This window comes from Pinus tabuliformis, chromosome J (assembly GCF_031772625.1).
Source record: "Pinus tabuliformis cultivar Carrire ecotype Pingquan chromosome J, CPIR1, whole genome shotgun sequence".
In the NCBI taxonomy this organism is placed as follows: Eukaryota; Viridiplantae; Streptophyta; class Pinopsida; order Pinales; family Pinaceae; genus Pinus; species Pinus tabuliformis.
Window position 1 is genome coordinate 566,813,452 of NC_142295.1, and position 15,527 is coordinate 566,828,978.

General features: G+C 35.6%; 1 pseudogene; it reads right to left on the minus strand.

The window, feature by feature from the left end:
• Window positions 1–4,165: 4,165 nt before the first annotated feature.
• On the minus strand, window positions 4,166–11,722 carry LOC149228255 (uncharacterized; annotated as a pseudogene).
• Window positions 11,723–15,527: the final 3,805 nt, after the last annotated feature.

Here is a 15,527-nt window from a genome sequence, read left to right on the forward strand (position 1 = left end):
CACACTTACACATTGCACAAGTATTTTTTTACTATGAATATTTGACTCTTATGAAACACGCTTACATGTTTCACACTTCTAATATATACCATTAAAAGTATGCCAGAAAAATATTATAAAACACGAAAATTTTTGATTTGTAGTACGATGTTACATCCATAAAGAATATTTTTAATATTCCTCAATAACACCCACATTGCTAGAAAGTGTGAAGGAAAATGGTATATAAATAAATTAGAAATTATCTCACAAAAAGGCCTAATGATGGCCCACTATAATCTGAATTCTTCATATTTATAGTTGTTCTCGATTACAAGTACTATACAACACAGTTAAATTAAATAAATGCTATCCTAAATATTAGGCAATGATGATGCTAATATGCTTCTTCAATGAGATTTGAAAAAAAATTGAAGGTGATTTGTACACTATGTTTCCTTGTATACACACATACCATAACCTGCAACATGAGAAAATGCCAACCAGTTCATTATATTGAAGTTCTTGCCAATGGAAATGACATATAATTCTTTAAAAATGCAATGAACTATGGCTTAAAAATGAAAGATCCTAACATAAGACCAATCCTAATGTAGGATCCGATTGAAAGTGAAGTGTTTTTTTGTTTTTTAGATTACAAATTGGAAGGTTCCTTTGGTAATTGTCAGATAATTGAACCTCGACTAGGAAGTGCCCTTACCAAGTTAAAATGAAAGTTCTTAATGTAAGTGAAGTGCTTGTTGTTTTCTAACTTACAAATTGGAAAAGACCCTTGGAAATTTGGTTAAGTGAGGCTTATATAACCTCAATATTATTTACCTATCCTACCAGTCCAGTTTCCCCATCGATAGACCAATAGGGTAGAAAGAAATCCTTTGTAATACCTCTTTTGATTAATGATATTTCGAGCTTTAAACAAAAACAATAGAAAAAGCTTAACCTATCATGTCAAGATTTTGTTTTATTGATAGGTACAATTTTAATAGTGTCATTACAAAGGAGTTCAATAATCAATTATGACAATATCAAGGTACATAGAGGGCTTGGTGCTCTTTGTTAAATGCTAGTTCCATACCTTCATACATGATAGAAGCCAATGGAATTGTTGCAATCCCCCTAATCCTAAAATCCTAAAAATTGTTAAGTATGTCGGAATTTAAGTGAGATTTAAAAGTCTAATTTCTCCATATGAAATCCAATTAGGTCAAAACCACTCTCAAACATCATTATTCTATTAATGGTAATGTTAAAATTTTATTTATCTTTCATTTTCATCATTTTACTTTAATAATTTAACATTATCATTACATGCATAACATTAGTAGAGCCCTAGGCTTCCACACTTATAACTTATTGTTTTCAAGAACTTATAATATATAATTGACAATTAAATTTAGAACATATGATATATCTAGAGAGAGGGGAGGCAATAATGAAAAAATGTGAACAAAAAGAGAGAGAGGGGCAATAATGTAAAAATGTGAACAAAGAGAGAGATAATAAATATAAAAGTTAAAAGGAAATTGAAGAATAATCAATAATTGATATTAAAGAGAAAGTTAGGTAGGGCTAAACAAAGGGGCCAAACAAAATGGCAAATTACTAAAGAGATGAATTATTGTGATAGGTGATGGATAACAGGGTTCCATGATTGGCTGTCCCTATAACCATCTTCCCTATTGAAATTGTTATGATGTTTTTTTTTTTTTTTTTTGGAGAGCTTCTCAAATGATTCAAGGATTATGATAAGGAACAAATGTCATGGGGAAAACTAAATTTGAAAGAACAACCCTATTCCAAAAATTCATTTTACAATAATATTTTTTTATCGCAAGTACATTGGTTGTCAAGCCATTATTGTTAAATTTTCCATATTGTCAAGATGCTTCTTTGAAACTATGAAAATGGGCCAGGAAGGTGTGAAAATTGTCAAATTTGATGGGTGACTCTGTTTTGAAATTCCAATCTTGCTTCCCTCCAATGTCATTATCTCCAATCACAATTTTCACCTCAAATGTTGTGGAATTTCCATCATTCCATCCAGACTCACCTTGGCAATCTGGACTAGACAATCTATTGATTTTTGGATTGAGCCTGATACTGTTCGTATTCTTGTTAAAACACAAGAAAATACATATGATGCATAATAATGGTAAACATAAGACAATACATATTTTAGGTTTAAATTTGTGGTATTTTAGAGTTTTATATCTGTTTATTGTGAAATGTTGGATAAACAAAAGTATGAAGAATGTAATTCTATTATGGATAGGAATTCCATATGATCATGTCATTTATGGAAGTAACTATTTAAATATATATGATGAAGAAACTAAATATCACATACATAGTTATATAATGTAATATGGCTTGGTGTATACTTGGGGATTAAGTGGAATACAAATTCATCATACCAATATGGTTAAGAGTTGGATGCTCGATTGTTCTATTGGCCTTGCTTCTTAATCAAAATTTAAATGCAATATGAATGACTTGATAGAATTTGCATGTTATGGTGTTATGATAATAATGACTTCTGGTATTAATGCTTTAGGCATGTATATAGACAAGTTGTTAAGAAAATGTCTATGTTGTGGAACTAGAAAACAAATAAAAGTTGATTAACCTTAACATGTTGACTTGTACATATAATCTTTAAACTTAGAAGTCAAAGTCTATATGTAATAGGAAATGCAAAGGTGCAATGGGATTATGAAAAGAATTAGAATAGGGGAATGCAAGAATAGTTTGTCATTGTATGAATGTGAATACTAGCATATATTAGTTGACTCATGTCAATTATAAATGTTAAGTGTGATGTGTTGTATGTAATTTTGCATACCCTAATTTAGGATTTGGTGGCTCTTTATGAATGCCTATTAAGTTAACATAGGATTTCTTATAGTTTAGTAATTTTGAAGTGCATAAGAATGGTATCATAATCCACTACAACAAGAAGGGAAGATCATAATTGATGCTTTAGATAGAGACAATGATCAACATGTGGAATGAAAACTAAATAGTGGTTGACTGGGGTAAGTGGGTTGTTATTTATGAAATTTATTTATAACATGGTTGTGGCTTAGTCAGTTCAAAATTAATAATGAAGGAAGAATTCAGCTCATAATCTATTAAGTAACAAGAAAAAATGTAATAGTCGAGACTTGCAATGTGATATAGCTTATAAGGATTTATAGCTTGAAATGATATAGTTAACACTATGCTTCATTTTAGTAGGGCATGTTAATTTGTATGTCAAAATTTTCTCCTATGAATCTACTCGTGTTACTTGTTGTATTAATTAATCATATTTTTAATTAAAGGAAAAGTTTTCACTTCAAAAAAATGTGAATTATAAATATAGCATGGGCCAAAAGATGTAACTGTAGCAAATGATGCATGTATTGTTAATTATATTATTGTGTGATATTATTTGTAGGGTATGAGTTTTTAACAACTACATAAAGAAAACTTGAGGTTAAGTTTTGTTTGATGGGAAGAAGTATGTAGTGCCCATTCTTGGGTAAGTCTACCTTAGGAAGAGTTTAGAGACCATGTTTTTTAATATTCTCTATGTATATGATATGTGAAATGAACCTAATTTACATCATGTATTTGATTAGCATATACATATACATTATGATAGATATATCTTTGGATCATGAAATTAATATTTATGTTGTGAACAAGTGTGAGTTGGGGTAGGTAGATATGATGGAGAGGACATTTGGGTAGAGTTAATTGAATGAAGAGAAAGGGAGTGGAAGATAAATTAAATGTTGTGAAAGCCTAATGAAACTAATTGACTATAATTGATATGTATTTTCAATAATATGTATGTTTCATACATGTATACATTTGTTGTGGCATGATTCCATTAATGTAATTGGTGTGGAACATTGATCACCTAACGAGAACATAAATGAATATCACTATTTGGAAAAACTCTTATTTAGAAATCCAAAAGTAAATATTTATGAAATGCAATTGATAATATTAAAATAATTATTACAATAATTATATGAAATCACATTACAAAGCCAGGTTACTAGGATGACAACACATTAAAATGACCTTATTCAATGCCTACCTTATAGGGCCATGTTTGTTCGATAGACAATACTAATAGAAGTAATATATGATGACTCTGCTTGAGATCTGTAATTCATTCCTGTAGTTGCATATAGTTGTTCTGTACCATCCACTAGAAACACCAATGGTTGTTAACATTTTTCAATGACCAGTAACCCCATTTTTCAATGACTAGTTGCATGTAACCACAATTGCATACAATTACAATTGTGCCTCAACGAAACTCCAGTAATCCAACATTGAAGCACCTCTATATTCCCATTCATCTGTCCACTCTCCTATTTTTCATAGGTATTAAAAAAGAAAGTATCCCATCCACCAAACTTTGAATTTTGTTGTTATTTGTACAACAACTGCCCTCCCAATTGAAGATAAAATTTTCAAATGCTTAATTTGATAAATGTTTGAATGTGGGAATTTGAGATCTTACCAACATAGATGAGGGGACCATTGGCACTTGTTAGGCTTTGCAACATTTGAGCTCTGTTGTTATTGATATAGTCAATATTTTGCTGAACCGACATGCTTTTGAAAGTTGAATTATCATAGAGATTATAGTAATGCACATCAACAACAGTGTGTGTTAAGACAAAAAACTCTAGAGGGTCAACATGACCAACTCTATTGCATATTATCACATAGGCAGAGGACGAATGCTTTTGAACAGTGTCATAACCTCTTTAATAATATGTTTGCAATGTGCCCACAGGTACATTGAGAATTCAACAAATCAATTCCCATTAGAGATGAGTTTGAAGAATACCTAATTAATATCATATATATATAAGATTTATTATTAGCTCAACGGCTAAGAGAAATAATACACACACACACACACACATATATATACATATATACATATACAGATATACATATATACATATACATATACATATACATATACATATACATATACATATACATATACATATACATATACATAATTCTAAGTAAGATTATGTATACCTGAGCTACTCCAAGCCCAAATTTTAAATTAAAAACAAACTTACTTAAAGTAGTCTCCTGGCTGATTTATGAAATAAAAAAACTTATGTATCTACCAACCAGAAAATCAATTAGTGCTATACATTTATCGATATTGTCTTGTGAATCAGGCCACTCAATATATCCATCTCTGGTGCCACTGTTTACATCTCCGTTTTGGGAACCCGGAGCAGCATGGAGATCCACAATTACCCCTATGTTATGATTCCTGCATCAGTAATTACTAATTATTGAATGCAACATGTTCCAGTTAGAGACTAGTTTTTCTTCTAGTTCTCATCAATCAACTAATTAGCATCACTAGTTTTCGTACTTAGCCCATGTGAATGCGTTATCCAGAGCTTGCAGAGATCCTCCTACAAACGGAGCAAGAGGATTGGGGTCACTGGCAATCCACCATCCAACTGGAATTCTCACAGCATTTATACCCTTACTGGACATGAATTCAAAGTCACTCTCTGTAATGAAGTTGTTCTAGTGATCTTGATTAACCATTCAACCAAATCAATATGATTAGGTTACTGAACCTTAAGTATTAGTTCAGTGGGTTCAACACTTGCAGTAAGAGGCAATGTCTAGGAAGGTTGTAAAATCCTCTTTTACCAACAGTTATTGTAGTTGAAGGGTGATACCATCCATGTATCATTATGTCCATTATAGATTCCAAGAATATCTCATAATCTGACAATGTGGAGAGGGGGTCAAACAATTGACCTCCTTTATCTTAACCATCAGATTATGAGATATTCCTAAAATCTACAATCCAAATAAGTTTAGAAATACCACCCTCCATCCGAAAATACAGAGAAGAGGAGGGAAATTTACTAAAAGGAAAAGGGCTATGAGAATATATTCTCTAGAAAGTATTAAGTTGAATGATGATAAGAAAGATGGGAAATTAAGTTAAATTAATGTTGGAAATAAGATAACATATACTTAACGTACATTCATGACTTGAGGAACTTGGTTAGGTCTAAACCCCAAACCCTAAACTTAAGAGGAGTTTGGTTAGGTCGAAAGCATTTTGTGAATTGGTACTCCCCTGCTATTCCAGTGTCTCTAGTGACAATTTTCATCTGGAATATCATAGCATTGGCATCATCCCACCTAGGCTCACCTTGGAAGTTGACCATTAATTGATCTTCTGATTGAGCTTGATAGTGTTTGTGTTCTTTTTAAAACACAAGATATTACATGTATTGTAGTGTTGAATACATATATATGGTCAAAAATACAATTTAAATAACAAAAATAAAAGTTTGACCAAAGCTTTGTCTTTAAATTTATACCAAAAAAATCCAAAAAACCTAATAATTAGACAACATGATTGGTCTCATCACGTGCATGTGTCAACCATTAAATAGAGTTCATTAAAGACATAATTAAAAATAATTTATTAAAGACATGAAAACTGAAGGTATATTTCGTTGCGGGCTTGGATATGGACTTGGTTCTTGTTTGAGGGATTTCTTATGATTTGAAATGTTTCAAACTATTTGGGTGTGTTAGTCACAACATCGACAATTCCACCTTGCGCATTAATGGCTTGAAAAAATTGTTTATTGAAGGTTCTAAGCTGGTAGGTACCATTTGTCACACTCCATATCTGAAGTTAGTTACACATATCAATTGTCTCACCTTAGAAACCACAAATTTCCAACAAAACTCTTGGCGAATTTTATTCATACCCTAAAAGTATCCCATCCAGAAGCACTACTCATATTTTTCATTGCTCCAAACCTACACAACATAAAATCCACAAAAAAGGCTTGTTTCTATGAAAACTGTAGGGTGCTTAAAACAAAATAAGTTACTTCTAAGGGGGACACTGACAAAATGACAGTGAGCTATATATGGCCATTCACTCATAGATCAATATATTTTAATTCCATACTAATGCAATGTACTTAGCCAAACATATCTTGCACTAAACATTTCTTTAAATCTTATTTCTTCTGGATTCACTTGTAAATAAAGAAAAACATCATTTCATTAAGAGAGAAAACTGATTATTTAAGTTGTGCAATCTAAGTCAATTAAGAAATCAACAAGTTTTGTTTTTTGGTCCTTGGAAATGACAATCTTGTTATGTTGGATGGTTACATCATACATGGATTTGAACATATCAGATTGAAGATATGTTGAGCAATATGCTACATACCATGAATTTGTATTGACATTAGGAGTAAGATAATTTTGCTTCAATTACACTGAGCCACAAACCCATCCAATCATAGCATAATTTCAGTCATTTGTTTCTCCAAAATATGGTTATGAATTAGCTTAAGCATCCAAGGTTTATGATTTTCCAAGACTTGAGTTTGCCTTTCTCATACTTACACTTTCTTAAGAGGTAGTACCATTTGAGGCTCTGGTGTGGGTGGTATTCTTCTTAGAGAAATCATTTTGTTTTTCAAACAAAAGGACTAAGATGATAGCCATGCCTACAAGAGGACATATTTGAGGTAAAAAATCATTGTCAATGTATCATCAGTGAGCAATTATGTTTGTTCCAAACAAGGGAACATCCTCATCACTGCTATAATGATATGAAATGTAAAGAAAAATCCTTTAAAAGGGAAATATGGTGGTTGTTACCATCTCACATGCATATACACAATTTTTTTTGTCAAGGAACTTGGATCATTACTTTATAACTTGGCATCAATGAGACTATTTACTCATGGATCCTTAAGCTTCAAAAAGAAGAAAAATGCCCGGTTAGGAATCAGGAGTTAGGACCTTAGAATAATTCAAAAAAACGAAGCATGCCCTGCCAGGATCACTGGAGACGATTCTTTATTAGGATGCTGATAGGCTCAATGAAATATTCAAACTCAGGCTAACCATTCATCACATGTTCTGAGCATATCTCTTTTCTAGTTGCTGGTGTAAAAAGTAGTAACATGGCAACACCATACCAACATGTCTTCACTGCACAAGTTTACAATATTTTCCGGAGTAGCCACAACCTCAGTATGATTTGATGTACAACAAGCCTTGGGTCTGAAATAAAGGTCGTTAAAGCAGCAAGTTTGGGAGAATCTGGGCTTGAGCAGTGTCAACCATGGTATTTCACCTTCAAGGAGCTCTATACAGACATATAATCTTCATTCTAATTTTGGTGACAATCAACCACCCATGCTTTAGTGAAATGATAATAGTATGGTGAAGCATGGGGGAGATCATAATCATGTGGGTGTTTTGGGGCAGAGTTTAGTGTTTTGTCAGTGAGGTAAACAGAGGTTTCATGGCAGAATCAAGGTGAAGGAAGAGCAAGCTGAGAGAAGTATGACAGAGATTAATGGCAGTTTTGGTGCAGTTTCTCCTTCACTCAAGAGAAAATGCGCCCGCCCTAAGCTCGATATCCTAAAGTCTCCTAGAGAAGTTTTTATTGAAGGAAATGATCTCACCATTGCCTTCTAAACAATTAAAATTCCTCCAAATATCTCTACATATATTTTAATCCAATCTTATGCTAATGTTGGGGCTATTGGTGAGCATTATTTTTCCCCATAGATCTTCATTGTGCAACATTGTCCATAGACTCTATGCTACTAGCGTCATTCTAAACAAGTGAATGCTCTTTTTCTCTTTTTCCTGTTCTCCAGGATTCCTTTAATGGGCTATGCATAACCAATATATGAATATGTCATTTAATTGGTTTTACTTGTCGATGAGTTTCCTTTCACTAGAAAACCACATGTAGCACCAGATGTAATCTATTTTTTCATAGAGCCAAAACCAATTTCTATGATTAAAATCATTAGGTTTTGAATGAAAACCTAAATATTTAATTCCATTGTTAAAAGGAACATGGGTAGAGGGAAGTACTCACATTTTAATCCCTCTTCCACTCTAGAACAATTAAAATATTCACTAAATTCCTGTAATTGTGTTACACACATCTAGGATTTCTATGTACTTTCTAGCTCCTCTTTGGGTACCTAATCCGAATAGAATAATGTCATATACAAATAACATGTGTGGAAAATATATGTTGTGTCCCTTTTAATCCCTTTGATGGAACCTTCTCTCTTGCTAGTTGTTATCATTTTACTTAGTCCTACAACCAAGCAAAAGAATCTAGAAGCTGATAGATTTATCAGAATAACAAAGGAAGCCAATTATAAGAACCCCTTGATCTAGTTCACCATTGGAATTCTCATATCTATACTAATCAGAATTAGCTTAAGGTAGAATATTAATTTGGTATAAGTGAGCATACAATCCACAATGTGGGTATAAGATATTAGTAAATTACCTGTAAGGGGATCCCATAAAATCTCTTTGTCCTATGAGTCTGGGGATTATACCTCTAAATATCATGGAATATCTAGACCTAGATATAGCCTCAAACCTAGAATACATGGTTCCCAAAGGGATAAAGAAGGGGTAGAAGGTGGTCTGGCAAAGGAAAATGATCAGGGATGATTAGTGGGCTGGAAATCCTATCTTATCCTAGCAAAGAAGAAAGTCATTAAAGAAGAAAAGAAGATTACAATAAAGGGGTCCCTAGAGTAGGGGAAATCTTAGATAAGGTCGAAGCATGATAATTCTATCATTACATTAGCCCTGAAAAGGTGATTTTCCAAATATAATCTAGATGTCATTTTTCTTTCATGAAAATGTCTAGGAAGGAAAGAACACAAATGTTTTACTATCAACAATTCTAATTGACGATACCTTATCCTAGCAAAGAATAAATACATTAAGGAGGTGTTGAAGCCTCGAAAATCGTTGCTACAACATGGGGGAAAACCACCCGGTCTAGACCTTGGTTGGCAGCTCCTTTTTCGTTTGGTTTAGTGGCTCCGAATTCGGATAATGGGACCAGTTTCCCAAAAAGAGGTTTTGGTAGTGTTGATGGGGTGATATATTATGTAACGGGGGAATGATTTAGCTAAATGTTTCTAACCTAAACTATTAATCACATGCATATATCCTATTTTTAAACACTATATAACTATAACTATACCCGGGAATAAAAGAAAAATATGTGATCTACAATAATGTCCTATAGAAATTGGTAATAAAGATCATTCAACTGTAATAAGAAGTGAAATATAACAATAATCATTTTGGATAAATAGTTAGCAAAAATGTTTGTGAGATATATATCTCATATAGAATTGTTCATGTATTCAGCAAGAAATTAAATCCAACACCATACAAAAGTGCAATAATGCTACCCAAAATTCAAACTTTCATACATAAAGCAATTGAAGAAAAAAGTATTGCCTGATACATAAATAAAACAAAATCACAAGATAAAAGTACCATTTCTAATAAGTTATGCTCATGTGTTTCAGCAAAATCGATCTAATTCCAACCAAACCAACATCATCTAAGAGTGAAAATGTGCAGTTTCAGTAGAACGTGCCAGATATAAAATAAAATAGATCCTGTTCCATTCATTCCACCAGAACCTCCTCAAAGGTACATAAGTGCAATTTTTGAAGAATGTTTTTGATAAAATTTCTGAACCCCTCTCTAAATGCATGAGAGGGGTTTAAATACTAAAACTATAGGTCCTATAATAGATTATTACAAAAATAAACGAGGAGGTTTAAACAACCTTCCTCATATTATGCTAAATGAAACTAAAAAAGAAATAAAAAAAGGTGACTAACTCCTTTTCATTTGATCCTTAAGATCGCATATATCCGTCATTAGTTTGAGCTATGTCAGTTGGTTGATCTTAGATTTCAACTATCCAGTAAATATGACATCCGTCAGTGATGACACCATTTTCCGTGTGGAAGTGGTTAGGAATCACAGGGTCATCCACTGGCTATATGGATTGACTAAGAATTACTAGTATGCCTCCCAGTTCAACTTGCTCATTTGTTTGATTACCTCCTCCCTTTCCTTTGTTTCTTATCTCCATTGCTACTCCAGTTGATTAGCGTTTGGAAGAAATCAAGGTATAGATTTTGCAACCAGGTTGGCACCATGTAGATTTTTGTTAATGGATTCAATGATGCTATTTACTGCTACTGCGGTGACCACTGTTGCCTTTCTACTTGAATGAGCTGAGAATCCCAGTCTGAAAATAGAATTTCTTTATGTGATTCATCCAGTTTTGGAAATTCAGTGTTTCTCCCATCTTCTGATTATTGCCAGGTGATAAAGTTAGAAATCCTTTATGGATTTTGTCATACTCAAGCCTCATGTCGATGAATTGGTTTGTTAGCTTATCACTGATCTTGCAATAAGGATTTATTTGCAAGATTTCTTGGCACAAAAGTTCCTTTTGTTGCATTAGTCAGGTGTTAAGGCTGAGTGCTTCTTTTATGAATTGACAGATTTGTGGACTATTTTTATACTTCTCTGTCACGGCTTGAATCCAGGCATCCTTTTCTGCTGAGATAGCTTGATGTTGTATTTGCATTTGTTCAAACTCTTGCAGTAGTTTGGAAATTTGTAACTCTGCTTTTTGGTTAGACTTTTCTTGCTCTAATTGTTGTTCTAGCAACATGATATTTGGTTCCTTTTCTTTTAGCATAATTTTAACCTCTATTGCTTTATCAATAGTTGCCATAACATAGGCTCCCACAAATTGCGATAGTCTCGTAAGGTTCTCAGATGGGTCCATGGCCGAGTCTTTCCAAACAATATCCATTGGTTCATTGTTGGGAGTGGTAATAGCTACAAAATACAACTTTCTTTTCTTCCTCTGCCTTTTGATGATAACTTTATGGTTAGGGCTATAAAACACATCTAAGGGAGGAATTTCCTCAATTCTCAAAACAATTTCAAAAGTGGGGGTGGCAGGAATGAGCTCTACATCATGAGTACTTACATTTTTCTCCACTGTAACTTCTTGAGTTGATCTGTGCTATGGAGTCTGTACTTCAGATGTTTATTCTTCTGTATGGAGCATTTTATTAAATTTCTCCCATTCATTTTCAAAATCAATAACTAGAGGTTTTGCCGACTGGGTGGAGGTAGAGTGAATTTCAGCCTGTTTCTTTGCCAAGGTTTGCCCGACTAGTTTCTCCGTAGTTCCGACTGTGTCCCTTTCAGACTCTTTTTTTTACTACCCCCATTCTAGGAATATTTCTCCGAGTGCTCTGACTCATGGGTAGACTTCTCCTGGGACATTTCTTTGGAATTATCTTTAGAATTTTCTCTGGAGCTTTCCTCTAAGCTTACACTGGGAGTTGGCTCCCTTATTGGTTCAATTTGTAGCAAGTCCAATGGGACCTGTAATAATATCCTCTCTCTATATTCATGGAAGGCCTCAAGATCATCTGGGGCAAAAAGTAGTGATGCCATATGCTTTACTTCCGAAAATGTCTCTTTTGGTAGGAAGAGGTCATCAAATGCATCTTCCTCATGGGTGAATATTTTCACTTTCACCATAGTAGTGAAGTCTTTTGCGGTGCCATTTGGGTCATATTGTCTTCCTGAGAATGTAGCTAATTTCAGAGATTTCACAATCTCTACTTCCTTTCATGCATGTCCAAAATCGTGTAGTGAAAGTGCACCACATTGCAACAGAAATGTAGGCCAAATGTCCTTTTTTTGTTCCTTCAATCCTTTGCTCGTGCCACCTTCTCCCGCTGTTTGGTAGGATATCTCCCTAGCCATTAACTTATTAGGGACATAGTATGGGAGGACATGCGATGAAGAAATGCTCCTGAATACTCTGATATATGTAAATGTCTCCTCCCCAAACCATCTGGCTATAGGTACGATATCTACTTAAGCTTCTCTAGAAAAACTAGGGGCACTCCTATTGTAGACTTGTTTATGAATAGGCAGCATAACTCCTTGACAAATTCTGTAAAAATGGGGGTGAAATTGAGACTCCCACATATTCTTATGATATATATGAATGGGAAGCAGGTCTTTCATAGTCCACTTCCATCCCATGATAGGAAATTTGGAACCAAAATAGATAGCATCCATTATGTAGGCACTCATGAAAAATGGAGGGTAAACCCTAGAAGAGATACTCCTCTTTCTCCTATCCTCCATTATAGCTTTCACCAAATTATCGGACAAAATTTGGGCCCAATTCATTATTGTTGTGTTTACGACTACATCTATTAATGGAAACCATTCTGGGGAAGATTTTGTACTATCAGGCTTGCTAAACATTCTACATAGCATGGTTGTTACAAAACTATGAGGGGGATGTTATGAAACCAACTCACAAAAATATAGTAAAGATAGAAAACGCCTTAGAAATAATCCACTTCGAGGGGGTAACCTCCTTTACATTACACAAATGAACAATTCTTGGATGGTACAAATGAGAAGACCTGATCCGGATTTAAACAGGAACGCAAAAAATTACAGAGCTAACCATATACACAAAGATGTAGCGGAAATAATACTTCATTTCATTAATGGAAAATACTGAAATATGCTTACAACCAGAAATGGAAATAAACCAGCTAGGGCGATGGTAGCTTATCTCTGAGAAGAGATGTGATGGCTACATGCCTCTGAACTGTGTTACAATGAGGCTCGAAGGCCTATTTATTGTTGAGAAACAATGGAAAACCCTTAACATTCCAAAACCTAACCCTAGGAGATGAAACGCCAAACTGTGGGCCCTGTTTGGGGTAAATTGGTACATCAACTTCCCGGGGTCGTAACTTTGGCATATGATCTCCGTTTGACGCGTACAATAGCTCATTAGAAAGATCTATCCGAGCACTATCATTGTTGGAACGGGCAACATCGATCCATTCCATGGACCCATGTTGCCCCGGATTCCCCAAAAAACGTCGTTTAGGGCCTCAAAACAGCTCCGGAAGTTCAGGACCCGAAAAACTGCTAAAAATAGTAAGTTGTGCTACAATTAAGGAAACTGAAAATGCTGAGAAAGACAATGGTGGGGGTCCAGGTGGACTTGGCAGGTGGCCACCAATATCCACCTGGATCATTCCTCCCCCCTTAGGAAGCAATGGTCCCCATTGCGTTGAGCTCCTCCATGAGATGAGGAAACTTCTGTTGAACTTGTTCCCTGGTGAGCCACTTGCCCTGCTGGAGGAGTTGGCCTGCTTTGACAACTCGATATAGTTGGATATTCTGTTGGCGAGTGTTCTTGATTTGTGTGTCCATGATCCGATCAGTTGCAGCTTGTTCCATGCAATCTGGATTTAATTCTGTGGGTTTGAGTTGTTCTGCAATGTCGGATGTGTCTAGCAATGGTGGAAAGTATGGCCGAAGGCGGTCCACATTGAACACTGGGTGCAGGCCAAGGAATGGGGGAATGCTGAGCTCAAATGCATTGTCTCCCATAGCCTTAGTAATGGTGTAAGGACCATATCGGAGTGGTCTCAATTTCCGATAGGCTCCAGTAAGGCGTTCCTTTTGCAAATGCAACCAGACTTTGTCGCCCACCTGAAACTTGTGTGGCACCCGGTGTTGATCATGTCGCTGCTTGTACTTGGCATTTGATTTCTCAAGAATGTCATGGACCTGCTGGCGAATATGTTGGATGCGCTCAATGAAGCTGGTGGCCTTATCTGTTTCGGACTGGACATGAGCTGAATTCATGTGAGTAGCTGCAAGTGGCATGGCCACATCAATGGGGCATAGTGGCTGGAATCCCAAACCCACCTGAAAAGGGCTATGGCCAGTGGAGCTGTGAAGAGCTCGGTTGTAGCTGTGCTGAACATAGGGGAGGCTCTCGTCCCATGTGCGTGGATGCTTTGAGTTATACATGCGCAGAATGTGCACAATCATCCTGTTGACAACCTCTGTCTGGCCATCAGTTTGAGGATGGAAGGCTGTGGACTTCGTGAGTTTGGTGTCCAGCATTGACCAGAGACTGGACCAAAATGTGCTGAGAAACCGACTGTCCCGATCTGAGATGATAGACTGTGGGATCCCAAAGTGCACCCACACTCGTTCAAAGAAGAGTTTAGCAGTGGCTTCTGCTGTGATATTCTTCTTGCAGGCCACCATAATGGCCATCTTCGAGAACCTGTCGACGACCACAAAAACACAGTCATTTCCATGCTTAGTGGAAGGAAGGCCTGACATGTAATCCATGGAGATGGATTCCCAAGGTCGACTAGGGGTAGGCAACGGGGTATAGAGGTCGTGCTTCTTAATGGTCGGTTTGGCAATGGCACAGGCAGTACATGATCGAATGTACTTCCCAACATCCTGTCGAAGATTCGGCCAATAGAAATAATTTTGCAGTACCGCCACTGTTGTTTCGACCCTGAAATGCCCAACAGCCCGACTGTAGTGTGCTTCCCAAATCATCTTGGCACGCTCGCTTGAAGGAACACAAAGGTGACCGAGGTGGCATAATAGGGCATCCTGGAGGTGAAAATCTGCAACATGCCGACCCTCCAAGAGTGTCTGGTATGTGTGGCCGAATTCTGGGTCACTTTTGTAGAGAAGTGGCCAATCAGAAGTCTCGTGCCCACAAGAGTTGAGCACGGTGGTTAGCGCCA